Source organism: Sorex araneus, chromosome 11, assembly GCF_027595985.1.
Source record: "Sorex araneus isolate mSorAra2 chromosome 11, mSorAra2.pri, whole genome shotgun sequence".
In the NCBI taxonomy this organism is placed as follows: Eukaryota; Metazoa; Chordata; class Mammalia; order Eulipotyphla; family Soricidae; genus Sorex; species Sorex araneus.
In genome coordinates, this window is record NC_073312.1 from 46,317,653 (window position 1) to 46,336,870 (window position 19,218).

The window sequence follows — 19,218 nt, forward strand, 5'->3', positions numbered from 1 at the left end:
TCCTTCCTTCCTTCCTTCCTTCCTTCCTTCCTTCCTTCCTTCCTTCCTTCCTTCCTTCATTCCTTCCTTCCTTCCTCCTTTCTACATTCAGCACTACTCAAGGCTTTCTCCTGGAGGATGAGCTTGGGGTTCATATGGAGTGCTGGGGATTAAATCTGGTTCATTAAATCTAGTAAGGCATGTGCGAGGCAAATGCCTTACCCACCTGTTATTATCTCTCCGGACTCATTTTGGGCCTTTATCTAACTCTGTATCCAGAATTGACTCCTTTTGATGCTCAGGGGACTATATGTGGTACCAGGAATTGAGCCAAAGTTGGTTGTATGCAAGACAACCACCATACTCCCTGTACTACCTATCTGGCCTGTTTCCAGATTTTGACTCTTGTTAATAGTGCTACAATGAACATTGGTGTGCAAACATCTTCTCTATATATTTTAAGATAGATATTTGGAAGTAGAATCCCTGGATCATATGATAATTATATTTTAATAAACCTCCATGTTGTTTTCCATAAAATGCGGCCAATTTGTAGTTCCAGCAACTGTGTCCCAGGGTCCCCTCTTCTCCAGCCCCCCACCAGCACTTGTTTCTGGTCTTCTTGAGATTGGCCATTCTCACAGGTATAAAACGATTTTGTAGACTATTAAACTTATATTGCATTTCTTGTGGAGCCTGTTTTCTATGTAAGTTATCATCTGTATATAGTTATAATCTTACTTTCTCATACCATTGTAATCAAAGAAGATACTTGATATTATTTCAATCTCCATGAATTTGTTATCACTTATTCCGTGCTCCAAAATTTTATGTATACTTGAGAATGTTTTGTGTCCACTCTAGAAAAATGTGCGCTCAACTTTTTTGAGTGTAAAGTATCCTGTAAATGTATAGTGCTCATTTAGTCTAATTCCTCATTGGAGACTCTAGTTTTCAAGTTAGATTTTCTGTCTGGTTTATTAGTCCATTGACCCACTGATGAGATTAGGGCATTAAAGTACCCTACTGCTATTGTATCACTATAGGTGATCCTTCTCTTTAGGTCTTCTAATAATTATGTTATATAGTTTGATGCTCCTTTGAGATATATATATATATATATATATATATATATATATATAGTAAGTCTTCTTTGTGTATTTCTTCTTTTTTTTGCTTTTTGGGTCACACCCAGAGATGCTCAGGGGTTACTCCTGGCTCTGCACTCAGGAATTACTCCTGGCAGTACTTGGGGGACCATATGGGATGCTGGGGATCGAACCCGGGTCGGCCGCGTGCAAGGCAAACGCCCTACCCGCTGTGCTATCACTCCGGCCCCTGTGTATTTATTCTTTAATCATGATGTAGCATCCATTGTTGGCTCTTATCTATTTTAGCTTGATCAGTTTTGCAATATCATTTGTTTAAGATGCTTTTCTTGCTCTGTTTCATACTCTTTGCTCCTTTGTAGAAGAATAACTGTCCATATACTTGATCTATCTCTAGACTCTCAATTGTATTCCATTGTGGCCCTTATTCCAGTATCACACTGTTTTATTAATAGAGTCTTCTAAAACTGAAATTGGAGAAAGAAAAGCCTTCTATCTTCCTTTTTCCTAGATTTCTTTTGGCTATTTGGTGTGTTAACTTATACTCCATATATATTTTAACAGCTTTTGATATATGTCTTTTAAAACATCATGGGTGTTTTTTCTTGTTTGGGGGCCACATCTAGCAGTACTCAGGGATCATTCCTGGTGGGGCTCAGGGGACCATATAGAATGCTGGGGTTACCAAACCTGGGTCAGATGCATATAAGGCAGTACTGTCTCTTATGCCTCACATGGATATTTTTTTTAGGAACTGCATTGAATCTGTATAATGCTTTTGACAAGATTATCATTTTGATGTTAGTCCTTCCAATACATGAATAGGGGATGTTTTTATGTTTTCTCATGTCTTTTATTTTACTAATGATTTATAGTTTTAGTATTCTTTTAAAAGTTTTTCAACTCTTATTAAAGGTGCTAAGTAATATCACCTAGTGATAGTACTATCACCTTAATGATAACTTAGGTGATTACTTACTAGTCAACTTAGTTAAGTTGATTCTCAGATACTTGATTTTCTGAGGCACAATTGTGAGTGGATTGTTTTTGTCATTTATTTATTTATAGAAAGCCATATATTTTTGTACTTGAGTTTGTAGTTGTCACTTTACTATACCATTGTATCTAGGAACTATTTTTTGCAGCCTTTAGGGTTTTCTAAGTATAGTATTGTGGCATCTTAAAATAATGAGAGTTTGATTTCTTCTTTTCCAATTAGGATGCCTTAGTAACTCTTCATTGCCTAATTTCTATAACAAGGGTTACCAATACAATATTGAATAGTTGTCATGAGAGTAGGCAAACTTGTGTAGTGCCTGATCTTCGAGGAAAGGCTTCCAGTATTTTAGCATTGAGTATTCTGTTTGCTGTAGGCTTGTGGTAAATAGCTTTAACTACGTTGAGGAACGTTCCTGCAACCACTATTTTATTGAGAGCTTTTATCATGAATTGATATTAGATCTTGCCAAATGCCTTCTATGCATCTATTGATATGATCCTATGACTTTTATTTTTCCTTTTGTATTCCTATTGTGTGGCTATGGTGTATTACATGGATTGACTTGTATATATTAAAACTATTCTTTATTACTGGAATGAATCCTACTTTGTCATGGTGTATTATTTTCTTTGATGTAGTTTTGCATTCAGTGTGCTCATATTTTGTTGGGAATTTTACATCTATGTTCACCAGGAATATAGGTCTTTAGTTTTGTTGTTTTGGTGATATCTCTACTCCAGGTTTCAGGGTAATGTTTGCTTCAGATGAGCTATTTGTGAGGATTTCTCTTTCTTCAATTTTCTGAAGGAGCGGTAAAGGATTGGGAGTAGGTTCTTATTAAAGGTTTGGAAGAACTCACTAGGAAGCACCTATAAGTCCGGGGTTTTTTATTTAAGAGAGAATTTAAATCACTGTTTCAATCCCATTCACAAAAAACCAAGTTGCTCAAAAAAAAAAATCAAGTACCTTGGAATCAGCTCAACTAAAGAGGTCCTTTACCTTTCATTACAAAACACTACTTGAAGAAATAAAAGAGGACAGTAGGAAATGGAGACACATCCCCTGCTCATAGATTGGGAGGATTAACATTGTCAAAATGACAATACTTCCCAAAGCACTATATAGATTCAATGAGGTCCTTATAAGGACACCCATGACATTTTTCAAAGAAATAGACAAAACACTCTTGAAATTCATATGGAACAATAACCCCCCACGAATAGCTAATGCAATCCTTGGGAAAAGAAAAATGGGTTGCATCACCTTCCCCAACTTCAAATTGTACTACAAAGCAGTAGTAATTAAAACATCATAGTAATGGAATAGAAACAGACTCGAAGACCAATAGAACAGAGTTGAATATTCTGACACAGACTCTCAAATACATGATCACTTAGTCTTCGATAAAGGAGCAAGAAATGTGAAGTGGATCAAGAAAATCCTCTTCAATAAGTGGTGCGGGGAAAACTGGACAGCTACATACCAAAAAAAATGAACTCTAGGTACAAAATTCAGATCAAAATGGATTAAAGATCTCAACATCAGACCTGAATTCATAAAGGTACATGGAGGAAAATGTAGGCAGAACCTTCCATGAAATTGAAGCTAAAGACATCTTTAAGAATAAAACACCACTGACTAAGCAAGTGGAAACAAAAATAAACAAGTGGGACTACATTAAGCTAAGAAGCTTCTGCACTTTAAAAGAAACAGTGACTAAAATACAGAGAGAGCCCATGGAATGGGAAAATTTACCCAGTACCCATAAGATAAGGGGTTAATATCCAGGGTATACAAGACACTGGTAGAGCTTTACAAAAACAAAACAAAATAAAATAAACACCTCCAACTACATCAAAAAATGGGGAGAAGAAATGAACAGAAACTTCCTCAAAAAAAAATACAAATAGCCAAAATGCACATGAAAAAATGCTCTGCATTACTAATCATCAGAGAGATGAAAATCAAAACTGTCACCGTCACTGTCACTGTCAACCCGTTGCTCATCGATTTGCTCGAGAGAGCACCAGTAACGTCTCCATTGTGAGACTAGTTACTTTTTTTTGGCATATTGAATACGCCATGGGTAGCTTGCCAGGCACTGCCATGCGGGCGAGATACTCTCAGTATCTAGCCAGGCTCTCCAAGAGGGGCGGAGGAATCTAACCCAGGTCAGCCATGTGCAAGACAAATGCCCTATCACTGTGCTATTGCTCCGAGACATCGTCTCACGCCACAGACACTGACACACATTAAAAAAAAAAAAAACAAGAACAGCCAGTGCTGGCATGGATTCAGGGACAAAGGGACTCTCATTCATTGTTGGTGGGAATGCTGATTGGTTCAGCCTTTATGGAAAACAATATGGGCATTCCTCAAAAAACTAGAAATTGAGCTTCCATTTGACCCAGCAATACCACTTCTGGGAATATATCCCAGGGGTGCAAAAAAAAGCACATAGAAGTGACATCTGCACCTGTATGTTCATTGCTGCACTGTTTACAATAGCCAGAATCTGGAAACAATCTGAAGACGACCGGTTAAAGAAACCATGGTACATCTACACAGTGGAATACTATGCAGCTGTTAGAAGAGATGAAGTCATGAAATTTGCTTGTAAGTGGATGGACATAGAGAGTATCATGCTACATGAAATGAGTCCGAAAGAAAGGGACAGACATAGAATGACTGCACTCATTTGTGGAATATAAAATAACATGAGACTAACACCCAAGGACAGTAGAGACAAGGGCCAGAAAGACTGCTCCCATGGTTGGAAGCCTGCGTAGTGTGTTGGGGGAGGAGGCAGTTGGAGTAGGGAAGGGATCAATCACTAAGTCAATGATGGTTGGAAAGACCGCTCAGGACGAGAGATATGCGCTGAAAGTAGACAAAAGTCCAAACATAATGTATTGCAAGTCATAATGCCTAAGAGAGAGAGAGAGAGAAGAAAAATGCCTGCCATAGAGACAGGGTGGGATGGGGTGGGGTGGGGTGGCCGGGGGTGGGGTGGGGGTGTTACCTGGTGTCCACTCTTGAGGAATGGGTGTTTGATCACTATGTTTGAAACTCAACTATGAAAGCTTTGTAACTGTATCTCATGATACTTCGATAAAAAAAACTAAGTAAAACTAAAAACGAAATAAAATTATTTTATTTAAAATTTTAAATTTAAATTAAAAAAATACTGTTTCAATTTCCTTGGTAGTAATTTGCCTACTCAAGTGCTCTATTTACTCTTGATTCAATCTTGGAATATAACATAGAAGTCCAGTTTCGTGGCATAAAGATTTTTAAAGTAATTCCTGATAAATCTTTGAATTTAGTTGATATCTATTATGATGTCTCCCTTTTCATTTCTGATTCAGTTTACTAAGATATTTCTCTCTGTAAGGCTTGGTAATGGTTTGTCATTCTTTTTTATTTTTAGTTTTGAAGAATCAACTCTTAATTTTGTTGCTCTTTTTATTTTTGTTAGTTTTAATTTCATTAGTATCTGCTCTAAGTTTTATTATTCCCTTCCATCTGATAACTTTGGGTTCCCTTTGTTGGCCTTTTTCTAACTGTTGGGTTATTTATGTGGGTCCTTTCTTGCTTTTTCATGAACATTTACATCACTATAAACTTTCCTTTTAACACTGCTTTTGCTGTGTCCCATATGTTCTAGTAACTTGTATCTTTGTTTTCTTTTGTGGATATGATTTCCTTTAACTGTTATTTGTCCATAAATATCTTTCCAATATGAGTGATAACCAGGATAAGTAGAATATTGTATGTTGTTGGACTTTTCCATTCAGAATATATCATGCCATTCCTTCTGATCTTATAAAATTTCTGCTGAGATAAATAATCTCATTACAAGTTTCCTTGTGAGACTCTTTGCTTTCCCTTTTTGTGCTTAGGATTGTCTATCTTTGATTTTTGCCAGTTCAATTATATGGTGTCTTTGTTGTGCATCTGTATTTATTTATTTGGAACTATTTGAGCTTCTGGAATCTGGATGTTGTTTTCTTATTGCAGTTTGGTAAATGGTTTTGAACATTATTTCTTCAAATATGAGTTCTACTATTTTCTTTCTTTCTTTCTTTCTTTCTTTCTTTCTTTCTTTCTTTCTTTCTTTCTTTCTTTCTTTCTTTCTTTCTTTCTTTCTTTCTTTCTTTCTTTCTTTCTTTCCTTCTTTCTTTCTTTCTTTCTTTCTTTCTTTCTTTCTTTCTTTCTTTCTTTCTTTCTTTCTTTCTTTCTTTTTCGGTCACACCCAGCGATGCACAGGGATTACTCCTGCCTCTGCACTCAGGAATTACTCCTAGCGGTGCTGGGGCGGCCATACGGGATGCCGGGGATTGAGCCCAGGTCGGCTGCGTGCAAGGCAAACGCCCTTCCTGCTGTGCTATCGCTCTGGCTCCTACCCTTTTCTTTTGTTCTTCTTCTGGAACTCTATAGGATGTGAATATTTGTTCTCTTAACATTGTGCCATACATTTCTTAGGTTATTTTTTCAATATTTTACATTTTTATTGGTCTTTCTGGTTGCACTCAACTACCCAAATCAGGTGACTGATTTGGCTCTTGACTTCATCAGATCTACTGTTGAATCCCTTTCTATTTTTATTCCATCTACTATATATTTGGGCTCTATAATTTCTTTGGGCCTGTTCTCTCTCTATTGAGGTTTCTTTTATTTATTCATTGATGTTCTAATTTCAGTGAGCATTATCATGACTATGCTTTGGCACCTTCTTCAGGTAGTTTGGTTCTTTCATACTAGAAAATTTCCCCAGTTTTTTTTTTTTGATCCTTCAATTGAGTTGAATTCCTCTCTCTCCTCATTTATTTTGTAGATTAAGCTAGACAGCTTTCCTTCCTGGTTATGATAAAACAGCCCTGTGATGGTTGCAAGCACTGCCTTGGATACTGGACTTTGTGGTGTAGACTAAATCCTTGTCACCATACAGGATGGCAAGAACTCAGTCTACCAAGTGGGAGCCAAAGAGATGCACCAGGATTTCTGTTATAGTCAGACAATGGCTTTCCTGAAGCCTCAGGTGCTATGACTGCTTCAGCTAAGAAAGAGATCTAGTCACTAATCAAGGTCGATTCTGTCTGCTGTACTTTTCCAGAAGCCTCAGAGAACTACAAACCCTCAGTTGAAGCCAGGTTTTTATCTCAGATTTTACAGGCAGAATTGTTCCCCTGAAGCTCAGGACAAGGTCTGACAGGTACCAGTGGATGGTCGCAGCCTTTGTATCCAGCAGGTTGCCCAAAAGCCCATTGAGCGCTGATGACAGCAGCGGAGAGTGTTTCGTGAAATGTGAGTGTGCCTGGCCAGATTCCAGTTAGTTCTACAGAGTTCCCCCAGAGGCCAGCAAGGCCAGGGAAGCCCAAGGAGCCTGGCCTTGGAGGAGAGGGGCGTGTGTTTTGCAGGCCCACACATGGCCCACGGTGGTAGTTCCACGCTAGCGCTGCCTGTGTGACAGATCTGGTAGGCAGCTGGGAGTTTGCTGACGTGATAGACCTGGCAGGTGGTCCAGGTGTGTGGCAGGGCCTAGCACCTAGCAGGCCACTGAAGGACCACAGGAACAGTGATCCTGGCGGGGGCTGGAGTCTCTAGCCCATGGGATCCTATAGGAGATGGTACGTAGACATGGAACCTCGCAAGAGCAGGTTCTGGCAGCAGACTAAGGGAGGCAGAGGGGCGTCCTTGCTTACTGGGCTTTTGGGCTGAGTGGTACCGCTTGCTTGTTCTCAGGCAGGTGGGGTACTGGCAGGGCTGGGCTGCCTTTGCTGTGGGGTGAGGAACACTCCTGATGACTGTTTCTTATCCCACCTTAGGATGTAAATTTTGTTTTTGGGTCACATCCAGCAGTGCTCAGGACTTACTCTTGGCTCTGCACTCAGAGATCACTCTTGGTGGGCTCAGGGGAACCATATGGGAGCTGGGATTTGAACCCAGGTCAGCTGCATACCAGGCAAGCTCCCTACCCACTGTATAATCACTCTGGCCCATGCATGTAATTTTCAGAGATGCTAAAAACATCCTACTCGTTGGGGCTGGATCGATAGCACAGAGGGTAGGGCGTTTGCCTTGCACACGGCCGACCCCAGGTTTGATTCCCAGCATCTCATATGATTCCCCTGAGCACCGCTAGGAGTAATTTCTGAGTGCAGAGCCAGGAGTAACCCCTGAGCATCGCTGAATGTGACCCAAAAAGCAAAAAAAAAAAAAAAAAAAAACCAAAGAAAAATAAACCCAAAATAAAACCATCCTACTCGTATACTAAGTGAAGTGGTTTCGAGTTGAGAGGTGATGGCAATTCCTTGGGTCCATGTATAATATATTTAAAATTCACATCGTGAATTAACTATGAATTGATTTATACTCTTGAATCAATGCTTTTCCATGTTTTAATTTGAATTAACTATGAATTGATTTAGTCCATGCCAAAGTCCATGCCATCAACTCAGCTTGAATCAATGTTTTTCCATTTTTTAAATGTCAAAGATTATTCTACAAAAAATCTGTGATAAACTGAGTAGAGATCTCAAGGAAGCTCTCACAAGTCATGATTCCCTGACAACAGTTGGGGTTGTGCAAGCCTCCCTCCATTCCCTCACCAAGGTTGCCCTTTGCTGGGAGACAACTGGCCAATCAAGTGCTGCACTTCCATCCCACCCAACTTCAAGGTTTTTCTCCACAGTTACTGGCTAATTTTAAACACACCCATGTTGGCTCACCCATTTTCACTTTGTTATTGACAAATAACACTTTGTTATTGACCTTGGTTAGTGTTAGCTTATATAAAAGGAGAACTGTTTATATAGCGATAACAGTAGCCTTCAGAATATTTCTTATTTTATGTAGGACCATGTATCTATAAAAATCTTGGTAAAAAAGTGCTTTATTTCTCAGGGCATGTGATTATCTTTGTATTTGATGTCTTTAAAAATATTTGAACATTTTGGGTGCATAGTTAATTCATCCTGTCCTGTTGAGCAAAATATTTCTTAAGGCAAAACCTGGCAAATGCACATAAAAGGCAACATTAGTGTTTGCTGGGACTAGACTAGGTCACTGAAAACTCATGGTTCTCCCAGGACACTGGCACTCACTCGTCTCCTGGCAGTGCCTCACCCCTCCTGGGAGCACACAGTTTTTGTTTTGATAGACTTTATTCCTCTCCCTTGGCACCCCACAGATTCACCCAGTTTAAATCCTTGGATGACATCCCTGAATCCTCCCACTCTTTTATTTCCTACATCCACCCAGGTATCACATCCCTCTTCTATCTTTGCTTTTGGTCACATCTGGTGGTGCTGGGGAGGACTGTGTGATGCCAGGAACTGAACTGGGGGAGTGCCTCATGTAAAGCAAGCACCCTGGGGCTTTGAGCCATCCTCCCAGGCCCCCTCTTCTACTTTCTAAGAATCCTATGCAATCTCACTACCTCCAGCTCTATCTAATCCAGTCTTCCACAATAGTAGCAGCAGTTAGCAATGTGCTCTCTGTGAAAGAATAATAGTGCAAAGCGATCATTCCTACTGGGGGCCTGCGAGGGCTCTCCCTTCTTTAGCTCCAGAACTTCCTCTGCTCATCTTTGGAATCCTCCTTCTGAGCCTTCATCTTGCCAGATTCTCTGGTCTTCAGTTGAATCCTTAAACTTCTCAACAATTTTACTTCTCATAGAAGACTCAAGAAGATGATTTTTATCTGTAAAGGACCACTTCTTCTGCTATGACTTCACTACCCAATGTGAAGCATCTCGAATGTATAAATTCATGCCTTTTGCCAAATTTGTGAAGTTCTTAAGCACTGTTTCTTAATGTACTCTTGACTTATCTAGGGTAGGTTCGAGGGGAGAATTGGGCAAAAAGTGCTTGTTCAGTGTCATCTGGAGCTAAAATGCATCATGTCAAACTGTTGACTGTTTAACTGTGTGTGCGGGGGACTACCTCTAGACATATGGAGTATATTCTTTAAGAGAAAAACACACCAGGGGAGGGGGTGTGGTAAGCTTAGCATGCCTTGTCTGGCATCACATAAAACGAAGAAAACACATCAACATATTAGTTATGATTATCATTGTAGGGATGGAAGAATCATTGCATATTTTTTGATTCTATTTTTTCCCACAGTGATTATAAGTTACAGTACAATAAAATCCAATTATACATCTTATACTCTAGTCCACTGATGTACCAAGAGTAACACACACATTTGATGGGGGGTAAGGTAGAAGGTAACCACTCTCGATGAAAAAAAATAGCACACAAGGCTCACCCTGTAACAACATATTAGTAATCTCTTATACAAAGGGCTTAATGGCTCCAAGATGAGATGCAGCAATCATCACACACTTTCCTCTAAGGAAACTTTTGGATCAATTTTAGCCAATTATTCATAACAAGCAATACAAAATTATTTTGTATTTATTTTGTATTATTTAATTATTAATACAAAATGTGCATTAATTTTGTATTTTGTATTAATTTTCCCACCACCACCCAAGCCTGCTTTCGGGGCAGGCTTGGGTGATGGTGGGGAAATTCAAAATAATGGTGGTGGGAAGGTGTAATGGTGGTGGAATTGCTGTTGGAATACAGAATGTAATCAATTATTGTGAACAACATTATAAAAATGAAATTGAAAATGACATAAAAATAATTCTAATATAGTTAAATGTTATATTAGAATTATTACTTAGACGATCATTACTTAAGACGATCATGGCACCTTTTTTTTAATAAAAATTTTATTTTATTGAATCACCATATGGAAAATTACAATACTTTCAGGCTTAAGTCTCTGTTATACAATGCTGAAACAACCATCCCTTCACCAGTGCCCATATTACACCACAAAAAAAAGAAGGAAAAAAAACAAACAAAAACCCCAACACACCTCCCATCCGGCCCCCTCCCCCCTCCCCCCCTCATAACTGCTAAATTTCACTTTACTTTCCTTTTACTTTGGTTACATTCAATATTTCAACAAAAACCTCACTATTATTCTTAGGAGTTCCCCACTAGAGTCAGACCTGTTGTGAAGAGATATGAGGTTGCGCGGCCGTGGTAGTGGCCACAAGGTTTTAGATTTCTGTACTTTAGCAACTAAGTCCAGGGAGATTTCTTCCAGATATTGGATCACTGCAAGCTTGTAACTCTCATCTGTGGTTGTCATAATATGGCAGTCGCCACACCCTTCACCCCCCGACAAGGAAGAGGCAAGAGAGAGAAATACCTTTCCCCTCCTGGGCAGGCATGGGGCCGCGGCTTAGTTCTCAGTCTGGAAACATTCTGCAAGGAGCTGCCCATACCAAAAGTAGTTTAGCTGGCCTCTGGAGTCATGCTCATGCAGCTGCGGAGAGGCCGCATGAGTGTGGCCCCCGGGATCACATCGCGGTGGCAGGTGGCATGGCACCTTTTGATTTAAGATATTTTACTTGTATTTCTATGTGACAAGCTAGCTAAGAAAGCCTGGAGATTTGGAGGATATGTTTTGTGTCTGCCAAAGTGTCTTGCCCTCTTAAGATTGTCTCTTTTTCCCTTCCTTTTTTGGAGGGATGGGGTCACAGTAGTGGTGCTCCAGACAGTGCACTCAAGGATCACTGCTGGCAGGGCTCGGAGCACCAGATGGGGTTCCAGGGATAGAACTCTGGTGGGCCATGTACAAGGCAAGTACCCTACTTGCTGTACTATCCCCAGCCCTGATTCTATTATCACCCAACCCTTAGACTATTAATAACATGGACTAGTGTGAATCTCTTTAGTTTCTTTCTGCTTGGAGTATGTGAAGCGTCTTGAATGTATAAATTCATTCCTTTCACCAAATTTGTAAAGTTTTGAAGCATTAAATCTTAATGCGGGGATGGAGCGATAGCACAGCAGGTAGGGCGTTTGCCTCACATGCAGCCGACCCGGGTTCGATTCCTCTGCACCTCTCAGAGAGTCCAGAAAGCTACCGAGAGTATCTCACCTGCATGGCAGAGCCTCGCAAGCTACCTGTGGTATATTTGATATGACAAAAACAGTAACAAGTCTCATAATGGAGATGTTACTGGTGCCTGCTCGAGCAAATCGATGAGCAATGGGATGACAGTGATACAGTGATTTCTTTTTCTCTCTTTTTTTTTCTTTTTGGGTCATACCTGGCGATGCTCAGGGATTACTCCTGCCTCTGCACTCAGGAATTACCCCTGGCAGTGCTCAGGGGACCATATGTGATGCTGGGAATCGAACCCAGGTCTGCCGCATGCAAGGCAAACACTGTGCTATTACTCCAGCCCCTGTGATTTCTGAATGTACTTCTTCTGCCCCTTTTATCTCTCTCCTGTATCTCTGATATTTCCATTTTGCACTGTTGGATGCCATATGCCTCAACAGCTCCTGTTTTTATTCTTTTCTGTTTCCCCTCTTTAGACTAAATCTTAATTGACCTCTCCATATTCACTGGTTCACATGCCTTCCTAATTTCCTATTTTGACCCCTCTAGTGAGTTTTTTTTTCACTTTTCAATCCCATAATTCCTAGTTGGTTCCTTGTTTTTTAAATTTTATCACTTAATTTATATTGTATTATATGCTTTTTTGCTGACCTTCAGTGTTTGTTTATTTGTTATTTTTGGTGATGGTCATGGTTTTCTTTATATCTTTGTGAATGTTAAGTCCAACATCTGAACTTCCTTATGATAATTTCTATTATTTTTCTCCCTTGGTAAATAAGCCATACTTAATTTTGTTGCTTGCCTAATATTTTTTTGTTAAAAGAGTATCTTAAATATTACCAAGTAGCAACTGTGCAAATATTTTTTCTCTTACTACAATTTGTTGTTGATATTTATCACATGTCACTATTTTAAATTTAATATTTTACTAAACTATTTTGTATTCTGTGTGTGATCATTGATGCTTTTGTTCTACTAGTTCTACTACCAGCAAGTTTTTAAAAATATATATATGTTTCCTTACACTTGGAGCTAAGAAAAGAAAAAAAAGCTTACAGTCCCTACAGATTGCCTGCCTGATAGTATGTTCCTCAGTGTTCAGCTAAGCCATCTACTACTCTGTCTGACCCTTTATTTTTCTTTTTGTTGTTGTTGTTTTGGCTTTGGGCCACACCTGGCAATGCTCAGGGATTGCTCTTGGCTCTGGACTCAGGAATCAGTCCTGGAAGGGCTTAGGGGAGCAGACGGGGTGCTGGGGATCAAGCCTGGTTGACTGTGAGCCAGGCTGGCGCCATACCCACGGTCCTATCTCTCTGGCCCCTGACCCTTTATTTCACTGAACGTCTGTCCAGACCTGCACATACACTTGAACTTCTTGATTCATTTATACACAGGTATCTTTAAAAATGCCTTTCTGGGGGCCGGAGCCATAGCACAGCGGGTAGGGTGTTCGCCTTGCACGCGGCCGACCCGGGTTCGATCCCCGGCATCCCATATGGTCCCCCAAGCACTGCCAGGAGTAATTCCTGAGTGCAAAAACAGGAGTAACCCCTGAGCATCACTGGGTGTGACCCAAAAAGCAAAAAAAAAAAAAAAAAAATGCCCCTCTGGTCTGGGAGTGTGGCTCAGTGGTGTTCAGGCCCTGGGTTCAATCCCTGGTGCTTTCCAAGGAAAAAGTGAAAAGGAAAAGAAATGCCCTGATTTTCCCATGTATCTCTTTATGCAACCTCTTCATTTCCGAACTTTTAGTCTATTTATTTCTTGTTTCAGGTGCTATCTCGGTCCGCCATCGCCGCCACTTTTGCCTTGAAATGTTTTCTGCCGTTGTCACAGGGACTCTCCTCCAGTCTAGGCGGTGAGTGGGGTTGGACTAAACAAAGACGAGCCCTGGCCCAGTCTTCCTGGGAACTGCTGAGCAAGTGAAAAAGCCCAACGGCAATTCTTTGAGAATAGGTGTGCTACCTCCATCAGGAATGCAGGCTGCCAGCTTTATGGCTCTCATTAGGGGGTGCAGGGACAAGGTTAGCTATTTAGGATACCACAGACTCTAAGAACATGGGGAGAACTGCTTTCTCTGTTACACTTCAATTCTTGTCGGGATTTCAGAGTTGCACAAAACTTTATTCAGTTTTTTTTTTGTTTTTTTTAAGGTGAATGACTTTTGTGGAGGAGTGGAACTCCACTTAAACATTTTCAGTAATAACCAATTTCTCTTTTCTTTTTTCTGGGGTGTTGTAGGGTACAGGGATTAACCCCAGGGCCTCATATGTGCAAAAGACCTCCACTACCACCTAGTTACATCCTCAGGCCTCCTCCTCTCCCTCTCTATATCCTTTATTGAATCTCTATATAACCCTTAAAAAAAAGCTTTTTTTAAAAAAAAAATCTTAGTTTCATCAATTAGGGATTGCTCAGCATGGGAGATCTGCACTGAAAGTAGATAAAGGACCAATCATGATGGCCTCTCATTATCTGTATTGCAAACCATAATGCCTATAAGTAGAGAGAGAGTAAGAGGAAAATTGTCTGACATAGAGGCAGGGGGAAGAGTGAGGTGGGGAGGGATATATGGGGACATTGATGGTGGAAGATGTACGTACACTGGTGGAGGGATGGGTGTTAGATCATTGTATGACTGAAACTCAAACATGAAAGCTTTGTAACTGTAGCTCAATAAAAAAATTAAAAAAAAAGAGTCCAACCATGGCACAATCAGCTTCAGCCATAAAAAAAATTAAATTAAAAAATCTTAGTTTTTTTTATACAAAGGATATTCTTTATAGATTGTCTTTAGGGTCTTTTTTGTTACTAAAAAATCCATTGCTTCAGAGGGGCTGGAGTGACAGGTGGGGCGTTTGCCTTGCACTCGGCCAACCCGGGTTCGATTCCCAGCATCCCATATGGTCCCCTGAGCACCGCCAGGAGTAATTCCTGAGTGCAAAGCCAGAAGTGACCCCTCAGCATCGCCGGGTGTGACCCCTCCCCGAAAAAATTCATTGCTTCAGTTTCTGTCTCTGTGTGTGACACTGTGGTTGGTATGTTGACTGCTGAATGGTATTCCCAAAAAAGGCTGCCTCTGGGAGACAGAGTAAACACTCATTACAGAAACAGTTGGGTATGATGCCTTGACCGAGACTGTCTTACATTAGTTACTATTCAGTTTTTAGGTAACCGTCCCGGTACTGTTAAAGCACCTAGCATGTGCACCAGGACTGGAGATGGAAAGGTGTGTTTGTAGGGGGCTGGACCAGCTGGCACTTAATGCACAAGAGAGAGAACCCAGGTGGGCAGAGGGGCCTGAGCTGGGAATGGAGGGGAGAATTTCAACGCACCAAGGAGAAGGAGTTAACGGTGGGAAATTACATGTGGACGATAAAAGAGGGCTCAGATGACTGCAAGCCTCAGAAGCTGGGACTAGATGTATTTGGAGGAAAGAGTGATTCTGAGGAGGAAACAATATAGAGTTCAGAAAATTGACGATGCCCAGTTGGAGTCATATCTCGTAGGAGTATGTCCGTCGGTTCCCCTGTGAGTTATTCTTGGATCGAGATAGGAGTTTTAAGACTCTCTTCTTGAGCTTGGCATTATCGTCAAGTTTAGCTTGTGTTTTCCTAGCAGAGAAAAGCTCCCATTGGGATTGCCTGCCACAGGCTTGTGGGCTGCTCTGAGCCTGGCTCCTGACCCAGCGTGGTGTCCAGTCTCTGCCCCATTGTGTGTCCAGGAGGGGCACTGTGGCAGGGCATGAGACTTGTTTGACACAGCCCCTTTTTCCCTAAATACAGTGGAAAGCATGGCCTGGAAAGATGATAGAGTGAACCGCTTCTGGTAGAGAAATCATTTTTTTGCACAGGGAGTCTGGAAAATGCTGTTCTGTATGTCATGTAACTAATGTGGCTTTGTGGCCCATAAGATTTATCTCCCAAGACTTCCTTGTTTCCCTGTAGCACCTACTGTAGCACTGTCATCCTGTTGTTCATCAATTTGCTCGAGCGGGCACCGGTAATATCTCCATTGTGAGACTTGTTGTTACTGTTTTTGGCATATCGAATACGCCACAGGTAGCTTGCCAGGCTCTGCATGCAGGCGGGATACTCTCGGTAGCTTGCTGGGCTCTCTAAAAGGGACGGAGGAATTGAACCTGGGTGGGCCGCATGCAAGGCGAACGCCCTACCCACTATGCTATTGCTCCAGTCCCTGTCTCCCTACTACATTGAATAAATTATCATTCCTTTGGGATTCAGCACAGATCTGCTCTTTCCATTATGTCTGTCCAGAACTACTTCTGCCTTTTCAGAACAGCTATGGTGTGTGTTGATCTTATTTGCTTTTTGTTTACTTTAATCAACGAAGGTCAGATACTGTTGGAACTATCTAAAATTTATAGATGTGTAGTCTGAGTAGATTTTTGCCTTTTCTTCCAGTTATTCTTTCCCTAGAGTGGTTTGTGTTTAAGTTATAGAAGGCATAGACAAAGACATTTTCTTGAAAATATTTCATGTGATTATTGTACCATCTAAGTTGGTGACAGGGCAGGGGGAGGGGTGCGTGACTGCCATTTTGAAATGTTTACACTTAAAACAACATCTCAGAGGTGGCTGCATGCATCAGTTTTGCCCCCACAGTGTAGCCATCAAAACGGCCTGCTCTTGGGCTGGAGTGATAGCACAGCGGGTAGGGTATTTGCCTTGCACGTGGGCAACCTGGGCTCAATTCCCAGCATCCCATATGGTCCCCTGGGCGTGCCAGGAGTGATTCCTGAGTGCATGAGCCAGGAGTAACCCCTGTGCCTTGCCGGGTATGACCCAAGAAGCAAAAAAAAAAACAAAAAAAAAACAGCCTGCCTGCTCTTCAGTTTATGTCATGGACTTCGGGTGCCATAGTGCCGGGTGGGCCATGTTTCTGTCCTGTTCAAAGGCCCTCGGGTCTTCCTGGACATTGGTCAACTGGGCTGACTTACTCCACTGGCAGTGGGTGGAAAGTTTTAATTTAGGGATCCATGAGGACTGATTCTGATAAAAACGGAGATTTCTTAGCAAAGATGAGTTTCTTCAGAGGCTCCTTAGCAAGACTTCAGAGGTGAAGGTTGCTGCATGGAAGTGAGATTGACCGTGGACCTTTGCCACATTGAATGGACTTAGGTTGTCAGTGGGGCCAGGGGCACTAGGACAATTCACAAAACAGGACGGTCTGTGCCCACGTTTGGGTGCATGATGGAAAATTAGGCTCCAAAGTCCTCATGGAGTCAGTTCTCTTCAGTATTTCCATGGTCGTTGAGATCCGCCCATTCTCTCTCAGGGCGTGCTGGGGGGAGGTGGAAACTCCTCCTTAACTCTGGATTAAAATGTCATTTCTTTTATCTAACGTCAGAGTTATTACCAAAGGGGGATGTTTTCACTAAGTCAGCATAGCCATAGCCTTGCCTGTTATCAACTCAGGAAAGCATGCCAGTGAACAGGGGTTTTTTTTGTCTTGTTTTGTTTTGTTTTTATGGTGATATAAGGCAAAGAGAGCAGTCACTAACCAAGGATTGGAGAAATGACTCACGATGGAGCCTCCTCATGAGATACAATCAAAATGCTAAGAAGGAGGTCTCCAGAGCTAGAGATGTGAAAGAAAGCCCTAGGAGACAGAGAAAAGGATTTTATAAGAAGCAATGGATTATAAAATAAATTATTTCGGTTCTGCTTTGGGGCAGGGGTTGGGGTTTGGGATGGAAACATCTAAAATATGGATGGTGGGAAGGTATAATGGCGGTGGGATTGGTGTGCGAATAATTTAAATGTAATCAAATATTGTGAACTACTTTATGAAAATAGAATTTTAAAAAAATTATAGATGGGAAAAAATAAGCAATATATGCATGTTTATGTTTAGAAGAGAACCATGTCCGTGATTCATCTTATTACATAACATTATGGTAAACTCTTTTATGCTGGCCCTAGACTCTATGCTCTGTACTCAACACAGTGGAGGTAGGCAATCGTTGTTGGCAGCCAGCGTTAGAGACGAAGAAGTGGCAGCCTAGAGAGGGGTTTGAAGCCTGTCCCAGGAGCCATGTAGGTTAGAAGCAAAAGTGAGAGTCCAGCCCGAAGCCCCCTGCCCAGCTTCTGTGCACTCTGCACTGTCACTGTGTGCTTGTAGGAGCCCGTACCTACAGCTTCGAGCAGTAGTGTCCTTATTCAACATCAAGGGCAACCCCAGCGCTTCCGGGCATTCTATGAGATGCTCACATGAGACGGGTACTGAACCACTTGTCTTCCGAACCGCCCCCCCCACACACACACTCACTCTGAATGTGGGTCCTGCTGCATTTATTCATTTCAGGAGTTCTGCCTCACTCACCAGAAACCCCTGCTCTCTGCCCTCTGCCCTCTGCCCCTACCCCTACCCCCACCCCCACCTCTTCACTCCATCATGCTGGTATTAGGCTACTTTTCTTCTTCTTCTTCTTTTTCTTCTTCTACATAGCTCTAAGGAACTTAAAGAATGCTCGATACTTGAACTTCATCTTGTGCTTTTTGGGGGTGAGTGGGTGGGTGTTGTTCTTCACCCCAACTTAGAATGCAAAGACTCCAGGTCTAACTGTGATGGTCACCCAGGTCTACAATTGTCCCATTAAACATTAGCCTATGTTGCCTCCAGGTTTGGAGCCAATGTCCCCAGAAGAAATTTACAAAGGGACAGCAGTGTTGAAATACTCTCAGTGCAAACAGGAGGAATCCTATGTGCTGACACAGACAAGCCCGTGTCGTCTAAAGTCCCTATTTGACTCCTCATTTTCCTACCCTTTCCCAGGTGGCCTTTTCCTCCCCAAACTTGAGCAATCCCATACCTGAGTGTGCTGTGGCCCTCTGCTAAATGCCTGCAATCAAAAAGTTAGGCATGAAATCCCTTCCTTGGCCCCCAGAAATGGTCACATAGTTGTATACAGACTTTCTTGGAGGATGGTTTCTCCCCTACCGGCCAGTTAACGAAATTCAAGATTGAGCATGCACCCGAAAAAAGTTTCAGATAACCCTATTTATAGTTACATTCATAGGGCCTTCCGTCACCGGCGTTGTTAGCTGAGGCTCTGGCGTTCTACCTTCTGCTTCCCACAGTCCCAATCTTTGTTTTGCCAGGTTTGGGTTGATTACTTTTTATTACATTCTAGCAAGAACCGGTTTCTCAGTCCCTGTGATCTCAATTCCCCAT